The sequence below is a fragment of the Amblyraja radiata genome, chromosome 26 (assembly GCF_010909765.2).
Source record: "Amblyraja radiata isolate CabotCenter1 chromosome 26, sAmbRad1.1.pri, whole genome shotgun sequence".
Classification (NCBI taxonomy): domain Eukaryota; kingdom Metazoa; phylum Chordata; class Chondrichthyes; order Rajiformes; family Rajidae; genus Amblyraja; species Amblyraja radiata.
In genome coordinates, this window is record NC_045981.1 from 22,179,542 (window position 1) to 22,192,106 (window position 12,565).

The window sequence follows — 12,565 nt, forward strand, 5'->3', positions numbered from 1 at the left end:
ACAGTGTTTCAGCCAGTAGAGCTGCTGCCTCACAGCTCCAGCAATTTAGGTTCAGTCCTGACCTCCGGTCTTGTCTGTGTGGAGTTTGTACGTTCTCCATTTGATTGCATGGATTTCATCTGGGTGCTTCGGTTTCCTCCCATATCACAAATGACATGCTGGTTTGCAGATTACTTGGCAATTGTAAATTGTCTTGTGTGTAGTGAGAGAGGTAGAATCTGGGGAGTGTATGGGAACCTGGTGAGAAAACAATGTAACAGGTATAAATGGGTGCTTGATGGTCTACAGGGTTTGATGAACTGAAGGCCTGTTTCCATGCTGTATTACTCAATTATGCAGTAAATGGAGGTGTGCCTGTTCAAATAATGCCAAACACTGCAGTGGACCAGAAAATAATGTCAGGACATCAGAGGCAGGTAAGCAGCTTGTAGAGTGACAGCATTGGTAATATCCACTCTGAAGCCACTAACTAGCCTTCAATATCCAGTTCCGCTTGTCCCCAGTCTCCTGCACCACAGGTGCCGAGGAACAATGGGCCTCACACTTGACGAGCCCCCCCTCTCTGACATGTAACAGCCACTGGGAACGACAGTTGCTCTGTTCTCCTTCCAGATCACTGATGCACAACCTGTTAGTGTCCAAGCAGTGAGTAAGTGCTGATGCTGTGCCGATAGAGGGATAAAACACATTTACAGTGGGACTGAGTGCTCCCTCCGGAATAGTGAGTGCAATCTGCTGCTGATGGATAGGGAAGATGAAAAAAGTATGCTGCTTCTGGTCTGGCCCAGCTCAGATTAAACACACACTGACACTGATCAGCTCACAGAGAAAGTTTATCAAATCTGGATCGCTTCGACTGCCTGTGATTTATTTAATAGACTGTTTTTTGCGAGGGTGGAAGGCTGTTTTTCCAACATCTTTCCTTCCCTTTCCTAAGGCCATACCTGTGGCAAGCAGCAATCCCCAATGCCAATACTGTATTCATTCTGCAGCTTTACAGAAGGCTCAGGTTACCTACTGCTCTCCAATCCTCTGCAACAGCCCTTGGTCTAAGATTGGGATTTCTTGCCATTAACATGCAGAAATGGAGGATTTCACTCAAGAAAGGAACTTCATGCCTTTCTCAGAAACTTTCTTTGCTACCCTGCAAAAGCAGAGTATTACATCAGAAGTCACAAGTTAACAACTGCCAGCAATCCTGAGTTTAGAGTTTAGTTTAGAGTTTCAAAGTACAGAGTGGAAACTGACCCTAGGGCCACTGAGACCACTTCGACCATCGATCACCCGTACACTGATTCTATGTTATCCCACTTTCACATCCTACATACTAGGGGCAATTTACCGAAGACATGGTCCTCAATTAATATTTCTCCTCTCTTTTTACCGTGGAGAAAGAGATGGAGCCAACTCGGGAACGTTTAGTTTAGAACTACAGTGTGAAAACATGCCCTTCGACCCACCAAGGCCATGCTGCCCACCCGATCACTGGAGCACTAGTTCTATCCTACACACTAGGGACAATTTACAAAAGCCAATTGACCTACAAGCTTGCACGTCTTTGGAATGTGGAAGAAAACTCACGCAGTCACAGGGAGAACGTGCAAACTCCGTTCAGATAGTCAGAAATGAACTTGGGTCTCTGGAGCTGAGAGGCAGCAGCTCTACCACTGCAGCACTGTGTCACGTGCATCAGATCTGTGTGAGGGATACACACCTGCTTGAGATTATGAATCACTGCCATGTGTGGATGACATATTCTGTCAATTCCTTCTACTTCAGAGTCTCTCGTCCTTCCTGGCTGTGACAGAGGATACACTTCTCCCTCATTGTAATTCAGCATTCGTAGGACTGTTCAGAGCCATTTGCTACAATTAAATTATTGAGCATGTATCACGTAGTCATAGTCAAACAACCAGATATCCTTCAACCACCAAGTCTGCACTGACCATCAGCCACCAACTTACACTAATTCTACAGTAATTCTATTTTTTATTCTCCTCACATTCTCATCAGCCCCCTCCCCTCCTCCCCCCCCCCCCCAGCTTCTACCATTCACTTTCACACTAGTGGCAATTTACAGAGGCCGAATGAACTGCCAACCCAAAGTCTTTGAGATGTGGGAGGAATTTTGGAGCACATGGAGTAAACACACATAATCCCAGAGAATATACAAACATCCCAGAAAGTTCTACAGTTTTCCAAACTCTGACAAGCTTTCCTTCTCTTTAACCAACCATGCAGGTGCGTGTGTGTGGGGACATAACGACTGGTTGACATTTGTTACCTCAATGTCCATTTGTAAAGAGCTTTTAACTACATCCCTCCACGGAGCAAGGAGAAGGGAATGCCACACAACCAAGCCTCTCTTTATGGAAGAAACCATATAACCATATAACATATAACCATATAACAATTACAGCACGGAAACAGGCCATCTCGACCTTTCTAGTCCGTGCTGAACACGTATTCTCCCCTAGTCCCATATACCTGCGCTCAGACCATAACCCTCCATTCCTTATATAAGCACTTTGTAGATTTTCCAATGGCTCATTAAGTTATCTTAGTGTGCAGATCGGGAAAGTTCTGGATTTCTCATGTGGACGGAAGGAACTGCAGATGCTGGTTTACCAAAAAAGACACAAAGTACTGAAGTAATTCAGCAGTCAGGTAGCATTTCTGGAGAACATGGAAAAGTGGTGTTTCAGGGCTGGTGCTGCTGAAGAAGGGTCCCAACCCAAAATGTCACCTATCCATGTTCTCCAGAGATGTTGCTTGACCGGCTGAATTACTCCAGCACTTTGTGTCTGGATTTCTCAATATTTGTTATTGAGGGCACACCTACCTATTAACCCCACCATCCTCAACAAAAAGAGGATAAAATCGGCCCATAAATCATAACCCCCACACTGAACAACAGAGCGGAACTGAGCACCTAATGCCACATATTCTGTGTTACCCCTGGTCACAGATCATGTTTTACAGTCAGGTTAAGCCCTTGCCGCCAACAGCTAGGACCTCCAATTTGAAGCCATGACTGCGATTCTGTACACAGAAGTCCTAGACCTACGGATGGATTCAGAACGCTGAGTCAGTCAAGACTCTCCACTGAGTCATAGAATGAAACTGTGTGGAAACAGGCCCTTCAGCCCAACTTGCCCACACCGGCCAACATGTCCCAGCTACACCCGTCCCACATGCCTGCGTTTGGTCCATATTCCTCCAAACTTGTCCTATCCATGTACCTGACTAGCTGTTTCTTAAACGTTGGGATAGTCTCAGCATCAACTACAGCCTCTGGCAGCTTATTCCATACACCCACCATTTGTGTGAAAGAGTTACCCCTCAGATTCCTATTAAATCTTTTCCCCTTCACCTTGAACCTATGTCCTCTGGTCCTACTCTGGGCAAGAGATTCTGTGCATCTACCTGATTTATTCCTCTCATGATTTTATACACATCTATAAGATCACCCCTCATCCTCCTGAGCTCCAAGGAATAGAGACCCAGCCTACTCAACTTCTCCCTATAGCTCAGACCCTCTAGTCCTGGCAACATCTGTGTAAATCTTCTCTGAACCATTTCAAGCTTGAAAATATCTTTTCTATAACATGGTGCCCAGAAATGAACACAATACACTCTGACTGATGAAGGCCAATGTGCCAAAAGCCATTTTGACCACCTTATCTACCTGCGACTCGACCTTCAAAGAACCATGCACCTGCACTCATACATCCCTCTGTTCTACAACATTCACCAGAGGCCTACCATTCACAGTGTAGGTCCTGCCCTTGTTAGACATCCCAAAATGCAACACCCCATATTTCTCTGTATTAAATTCCATCAACCATTCCTCAGCCCATCTGGCCAATCGATCCCAATCCTGCTATAATCTATCACAACCATCTTCACTATCTGTAAAACCACCCACTTTTGTATCATCAGCAAACTTGCTAATCTTGCCCTGTATGTTCTCATCCAAATCATTGATGTAGATGGCAAACAGTAACGGACCCAGCACCGAACCCTGAGGCACACCACTAGTCAGAGGCCTCCAGTCCGAGAAGCAACCTTCCACCATCACCCTCTGCTTCCTTCCATGAAGCCAATTTGCTATCCATTAACCTATTAACCCCGTCATCCTCAACATAAAGAGAATAAAATCAACCCATAAATCATAATATTACACTGAACAACAGAGCAGAACTGAACACCTAATACCACATATTCTCGGTGATGGAGCCTTGTTTTATTGAGATTGATCAGCATTTACACTGGGTGCCCTGGACTGGGAGAAGATTAGTTCCTATTTTTAAACTTCATATGATTGATTTTATGTTTTAGCCATCTCATCGAACGATTTTTCAAGCAACTTTCATAAGTTTCACCTAGAGTGGCTCTAGAAATCGTGGACGCATTGGTGATAATTTTCCAATGTTCTATAGATTCAGGATCAGTTCCTGTGAATTGGAGGGTAGCTAATGTTATCCCACTTTTTAAGAAAGGGGGGAGAGAGAAAACAGGAAATTATAGACCAGTTAGCCTGACATCGGTTGTGGGGAAGATGTTGGAGTCAATGATAAAAGATGAAACAGCACATTTGGATAGCAGTAACAGGATTGGTCCGAGGCAGCATGGATTTCCGAAGGGGAAATCATGCTTGACTAATCTTCTGGAATTTTTTGAGAATGTAACTAGGAAAATAGACAAATGGACAATGGAGAACCTGTGGATGTAGTGTACCTGGACTTTCAGAAAGCATTTGATAAGGTCCCACATAGGAGATTAGTGGGCAAAATTAGAGCACATGGTATTGGGGGTAGAGTACTGACATGGATAGAAAATTGGTTGGCAGACAGGAAAAAAAGAGTAGGAATTAACGGGTCCATTTCAGAATGGCAGGCAGTGACTAGTGGGGCACTGCAAGGCTCGGTGCTGGGACCGAAGCAATTTACAATATACATTAATGATTTAGATCAGGGGTCGGCAACCTTGTTCTGCATACGGGCCAGGACGTATGTCTGTGAGCGGATGGTGGACCACATCTATCACGTGTACACATGGATCCCGCCCCCATCCCGCCCCGGATGGCAGGCATCAAATCTCGTGTTCACAGAAGGTAGACAAAAATGCTGGAGTAACTCAGCGGGTGAGGCAGCCTCATGCAATCCTTGCATGACTCACCCACTGAGTTTCTCCAGCATTTTCGTCTACCTTCGATTTTTCCAGCATCTGCAGTTCTTTCTTAAAAGTGTTCCCAGAAGGTGCGTGGCCGTGCCGGTGGCTTTGCGCAGGATGCGGTACAGCCAGAGCTCGGCGTCAGCGGGCCAGATAATCACGGGAAAAAAGATCTGCCTGCGGACCGGATGATTTTGGGTTACGGGCCGCATTCGGCCCCATGGGCCGTAGGTTACCGACCCCTGATTTAGATGAAGGGATTAAAAGTAACATAAAAGTAGCAAATTCGCAGATGACATAAAGCTGGGTGGCAGTGTGAACTGTGAGGAGGATGCTATGAGGATGCAGGGTGACTTGGACAGGTTGGGCGGGTGGGCAGATGCATGGCAGATGCAGTTTAATGTGGACAAATGTGAGGTTATCGACTTTGGTGGCAAAAACAGGAAGGGGGATTATTATCTGAATGATGTCGTTGGGAAAAGGGGAAGTACAACGAGATCTGGAGGTCCTTGTTCATCAGTCTATGAAAGTAAGCATGCAGATACAGCAGGCAGTGAAGAAAGCGAATGACATGTTGCCCTTCATAACAAGAGGAGTTGAGTATAAGAGCAAAGAGGTCCTTTTGCAGTTGTACAGGGCCCTAGTGAGACCCTACCTGGAGTATTGTGTGCAGTTTTGGTCTCCAAATTTGAGGAAGGACATTCTTGCTATTGAGAGAGTGCAGCGTAGGTTCACGAGGTTAATTCCCGGGATGGCGGGGATGTCATACGTTAATAGAATGGAGTGGCTGGGCTTGTATACCCTGGAATTTAGAAGGATGAGAGGCAATCTTATTTAAACATATAAGATTATTAAGGGTTTGGACACGCTAAAGGCAGGAAGCATGTTTCCGATGTTGGGGGAGTCCAGAACCAGGGGCCACAGTTTAAGAATAAGGGGTAGGCCATTTAGAACGGTGATGAGGAAAATACTTTTTGTGAGTGTGGAATTCTCTCAGAGGGCAGTGGAGGCCGGTTCTCTGGATACTTTCAAGAGAGAGCTAGATAGGGCTCTTAAAGATAGCGGAGTCAGGGGATATGGGGAGAAGGCAGGAATGGGGTACTGATTGGTGATGATCAGCCATGATCACATTGAATGGCGGTGCTGGCTCGAAGGGCCGAATGGCGTACTCCTGCACCTATTGTCTATTGTCTATTAAACTTGGTGAATTATGGCCCGGATATTCAAGAATAGTTCAATGACCTTCCCAGCCGTTGCAGTGAACAAAGATGAAGCTGTGGCTTTGCCAGTTGTCAAAGGGTCTTTGGGGGTGAAGCCTTCATGGTGCCCTGCTGCCAATCATGCCAGGTCAATGGAATCCAAGGTGCTTCAGACCAGCAAGACAGGACTGATGCATTCAGTCTACATGTATCAGGGCAGGGAAAGGCCAAACATAGAGATTCTGGTCACAAGGTATGTGCATAATTACTTTTTTTAGTAGTTATTAGCTGTGAGATTTTTGTGCAAATTGATCCATCAAACACTTTCTTAGGCCTTGAGAGGAGACATTAACTACTTGAATATAACACTGCAAAGACTAGCGTGAGGGATTTCTGCTAGTGCGCTCAAATTCTTGAATTCCACACGAAATAATATTTTTTTAAATATTATTTTTTAACACGATAAAATGACTAGAATGCAGTCATTTGAGCAGGGAAAACCACAGCTGCTACCTGCCCTGGTTCGGTTTCAGACGGAGCTGAGGACTTAGCAGCGTGCATCAATTTGGCATGCAATAAAATATTCACCAGACTGTGCCCTAAAAAACATTTATAGTAACTCATGCATTTACGAAAAAAAATGCATAAATAATGCAGAGGTTTAAAATGTAGATGATGTGCTGAGGGAATCCAGCTATTTTGGCACACACCAAACATTTGACTAATTTTCGGATACTAGTCTGTGAGTGATGCAGTGAGATGAAAATGAAGGAAATTGTTTGTCAGAACCAACCATGTGGGAGCTGGGAAAAGAGTGGGGGCAAAGGCGAAAAATGCTTGCTTGTCAACAACGAACACGTTTTTAAGTTATCGACACTGAAAGCTAATATCCTGTCACAACCTACTTTTCAGTCCTGTGCAACAGAACAGTTTATATAAAAACAAGGGGCCATCTTCCTTCTCAGGTGAAAATCAAAGATCCCATGCTCTTGGCCTGAGTTGAGCCGGGTAACTTTAGTTTAGAGATACAGCATGGAAACAGGCTCTTCGGCCCACTGTGTCTGCGCCGACCAACATAGAAACATAGAAAATAGGTGCAGGAGTAGGCCATTCGGCCCTTCGAGCCTGCACCGCCATTCAATATGATCATGGCTGATCATCCAAATCAATATCCCATACCTGCCTTCTCTCCATACCCCCTGATCCCTTTAGCTACAAGGGCCACATTTAACTCCCTCTTAAATATAGCCAATGAACTGGCCTCAACTACCTTCTGTGGCAGAGAATTCCACAGAATCACCGTGTAAAAAATGATTTTCTCATCCTGGTCCTAAAAGACTTCCCTCTTATCCTTAAACTGTGACCCCTTGTTCTGGACTTCCCCAACATCGGGAATAATCTTCCTGCATCTAGCCTGTCCAACCCCTTAAGTAAGTTTTGTAAGTTTCTATAAGATCCCCCCTCAATCTTCTAAATTCTAGCGTGTACAAGCCGAGTCTATCCAGTCTTTCTTCATATGAAAGTCCTGCCATCCCAGGAATCAGTCTGGTGGACCTTCTCTGTACTCCCTCTATGGCAAGAATGTCTTTCCTCAGATTAGGAGACCAAAACTGTACGCAATACTCCAGGTGTGGTCTCACCAAGACCCTGTACAACTGCAGTAGAACCTCCCTGCTCTTATACTCAATTCCTTTTGCTATGAATGCTAACATACCATTCGCTTTCTTCACTGCCTGCTGCACCTGCATGCCTACTTTCAATGACTGGTGTACCATGACACCCAGGTCTCGTTGCATCTCCCCTTTTCCTAATCGGCCACCATTCAGATAATAGTCTACTTTCCTGTTTTTGCCACCAAAGTGGATAACCTCACATTTATCCACATTATACTGCATCTGCCATACATTTGCCCACTCACCCAACCTATCCAAGACACCTTGCAGTCTCCTAGCATCCTCCTCACAACTAACACTGCCCCCCAGCTTCATGTCATCCACAAACCTGGAGATGTTGCATTCAATTCCCTCATCCAGATCATTAATATATATTGTAAATAGCTGGGGTCCTAGCACTGAGCCTTGCGGTACCTCACTAGTCACTGCCTGCCATTCTGAAAAGGACCCGTTTACTCCTACTCTTTGCTTCCTGTCTGCCAGCCAGTTCTCTATCCACATCAATACTGAACCCCCAATACCGTGTGCTTTAAGTTTGCATACTAATCTCACCCATACACCAGTTCTATCCTACACACCAGGGACAATTTACTGAAGACAATTAAACTACGAACCTGCATGTCTTTGGAATGTGGGAGAAAACGGAGCACCAGGAAAAAACCCATGCAGTCACAGGGAGAACGTACAAACTCTGTAGAGACAGCACTCGTAGTCAGAATCAAACCCGGGTCTCTAGTTCTGGAAGGCAGTAACTTTACCACTGCGCTACTCTGCTGCCCAATTCTCCAAAGCTTTCTGGTCAGTAATTATCCCACAAGCCACATCAATGAGTCAGATTATCTAAACATTCCCTGGTTGCCGGTGGCAGCAGAAGATCACATTAACAATCCTTCAGATTTTTTTAATTCATTAATTTTTCACGATCTGGGCATCACTGACAGGCACAGAATTTACTGCCCATCCACATTACCCCAGAGAGCTTGATGGTGAGCTGCCTTCTTGAACTGCCACAGGATTCTGATGAAAGGACTTGCTCAATGCAAATGGGTAGAGAGTTTCAGGACCAAGACCCAATGTCGGTGAAGGACACACTGAACTATTTGCAAGTTAGGATAGTGTGTGACTTCAGAGGAACCTGCCAGAGTTGGTGTTCCCATGCACCTGAAGGCCTTGCTGGTGGTGATCATAAATTTGGGAGTTTTTACTTGGAGTAACTTAGGGAACTGGAACTGGAATATTTTATGTAAATGGTACACACTGTGGTCATTGTGTGGTGATGGTGGAGGAAATGTACCTTCAGGGTGGTGGATGGGGTACTTATTAAGTGAGCTGCTTTATCCTGGATGGCGTTAAGTTTCTTAAATGTTATTGGAGCTACAATCACCCGGCAAATACAATATTCCGTAACACTGCGGATGGTGTGAAAATTCTGGGGTATCAAGAAATAATTTATTCACCACTGCAGGGTGCTAGCTGTCAAGAAGATCAATGTAAGTAATAGAGAGGCTGATGCTTTTCCATCCAAATTGGGTACTGAACCATTATATATACACACACACACACACACACACACACACACACACACACACACACACACACACACACACACACACACACACACACACACACACACACACACACACACACACACACACACACACACACACACACACACACACACACACACACGTATATAATTAGTTTTTTAAAGCCTAGAAATTCTAGTGTGCTCCAATATGTGCTGCAGATGGTCATGAAAATGACCTGTAATCCCCACTAGACCAAAGTCTATGGGCTAATAATAAGACACCTGAGATCAAGGGGAAGAGGACATATTTGCAGGTCTGGGAATTTGAAGCTGTAGTCGGTTCAGCAATGAGTTAAGTGGCCAAGGTGATAGGGAAGGGTCAGAATCAGTGATCAGTAAATGACAGTGTGGGGATTGGGGCAATCATCGCTGCCTCATGAATCAGAGGGCCAGGGATGGATTAAGAAGTTAGACTTGGGGCAAATGGTAGTTTCGAGGGAGGATTTTGGAGGTAGGAGAGGTGTTAACCATTGAGGGTAAGCTGAGAGAAGGTTAGCATGAGATAGCTAGAAGCCTGAAAGATCAAAGATAAGTATTGGGCTCTAATGAAATCCTTGTTCAGCACATCACTGTGCAGTCTCACTTGCCCAATGTGTTCAACAAAGCTCTCACTCAGAACTTGGTCTGATATCTCCCTTGGAATTGCCCTAAATGGAAAACTGCATGAGGATTTTAATGATGAGAAATTGTGTTAGATGTGTTGTACTACCTGGTATTGGAACTGCCTGGATGCATCACCAGAGGAATTGTATTTTCACTCCACGTAGGTGCATGGTCAATTACACACTGAAATACACAATCTAATTTCCAGTCAAGTCTGCCTCAGGTAATGAAAACAGTACTACCTCAAATTGAATTTCCCAAGACAAAGAACATATGTACACCCTGACGAATGCATTGAAATGCCATTGGGACGCTTGTTGTCTCAGAGGATCAGACAGACATTGGAGATTAGAGGAGAGGTGGTGGGAAGAGGAATCAGATTGATGGGGAAAAATCGCAGGCAGCAGCAGTGGAAGTGTGACTGGGGTGGTTGACCTCGACTACCTCAATTAAGGTAGTTAAAAACCGTAGTTTGGTGGGGAAGCAGGGAGGTGCTGTGCACATAGAGTTATTGACTCATGCAGCAGGGAAATAGTCTATTTGGTCCAACTCATCCATGCCGACCAAGATGCTGCATCTAAGCAAGTACCATTTTCCTGACCATATCCCTCTAAATATTCCCTATTGATGAACCCGTCCAAATGTCATCTGAATGGTATTATTGTACCTGTCCCTACTGCTTCCTCTGGTAGCTTATTCCATATGCCCACCATCTTCTGTGTGAGTAAAGAGCATAATCAATTAGAAAAATAATATAATCAGTAGAATTATTCGGACACCCGCAGACTGAATAGCCTTAATAATATAACTGGCTACATAGCGACGTCAGGCAACATCGCTGGTGATAGTGTGGCCCTCCTGATGAAATTAATGCATTCTATGCTCGCTTTGAGCAGAAGGCCAACAGGGCAATGGCATCTGTCCTCAGATTCAAGTGTGCCTTTTCCCAGGGTCACTGTTGCAGAAGTAAGATTGGCCTTCATGAGAGGGAATCTACAGAAAGCAACCGGTCTGGACGGAGTCCCTGGCCGCGTCCTTAGGAACTGCGCGGATCAATTAATGAGAGTGTTCACGGACATTTGTAATCTCTCCTTAGTCCGATCTGAGGCAGCCACTTGCTTCAAGAAGACCACTATCATCCCGGTGATGAAGAAAAGCAAGATGTCATGCCTTAATGACTCCTGTCCAGTGGCCCTGACTTTCACCATCACAAAGTGTTTTGAGAGTCTGGTTATTGAACACAACCTTGAACCATTCCAGTTCATCCACCGTCACAACAGGTCCATGGATGATGCCATGTCCCTGGCCCTACACTCATCCCTGGAATACCTGAATAAGCGAGATACCTACATCAGACATCTATTCATAGACTACAGTTCTGCCTTCAAGGCCATTATCCCAACCAAGCTCTTCTCCAAAGCTATCTCGTGCCCCACCCCCCTCGTTGCCACCAAAATTGGCCTTGCCCCAATTTCAATTTTTTATTTGTGCCTGTCTTATTCATAAGTATTTAAAATCTAATAGAATTGTGGTTGCTGCTTACAAAACGCTCCTCCACTGACACTTCAGACACGTGCCCAACAAAATTCCAAAAGTGTAGGTCAAGCTTTGCCCTCTTGCTTGTCAGGTCCACTACATATTGCACAAGGAAACGTTTCTGAATACTGTTGACATATTCCACTCATCTAAGCCCTTTGCACCATAGTACTGCCAGTCCCTGGCAGTCATTGTCTACGGCAATTCTTGCGGCACTCTGTAATCGCTCGGCATACTTGTTCCTCTAATTCCCATTGACTATTTGGGGATAAAATCCCAACATGACGATCATCCCATTTTTATTTCTCAGCTCCCCCTATGGCCTTGCTTGTCGATCAGGCAATCAGGAGATTTGTGAGATTGGTAGTGTCATATAGGGGCATTCTGTGGATGAGAATACTGGTTAAAATAAATTGCTCACATTTATGTAGGTACTCTAGTCATAAAATTATAGAGTGATACAGCACAGAAACAGGCCCTACTGCCTAACAAGTCCTTGCCAACCAGCAAGCTGCCACCTACACCAACCTTCCCACTTATATTCCTTTCACGTTCCCATCCACTCTCCCATCAGTCACCGACAGGTTTGGGGCAATTTTACAGCAGCCAGTTAATCGACAAATCTGCACGGTTTGGGAATGTGCATCTGGAGCATCCAGAGTAAACCCATGTGATCACTTGGAGATTGTGCAGACTCCACACAGATAGCACCTGAGGACAGGATTGATCCCTGGTCACGAGAGGAGTGAGGCACTTCAGCATTCATTTCTGCATGATCTGATGAGCGCCCC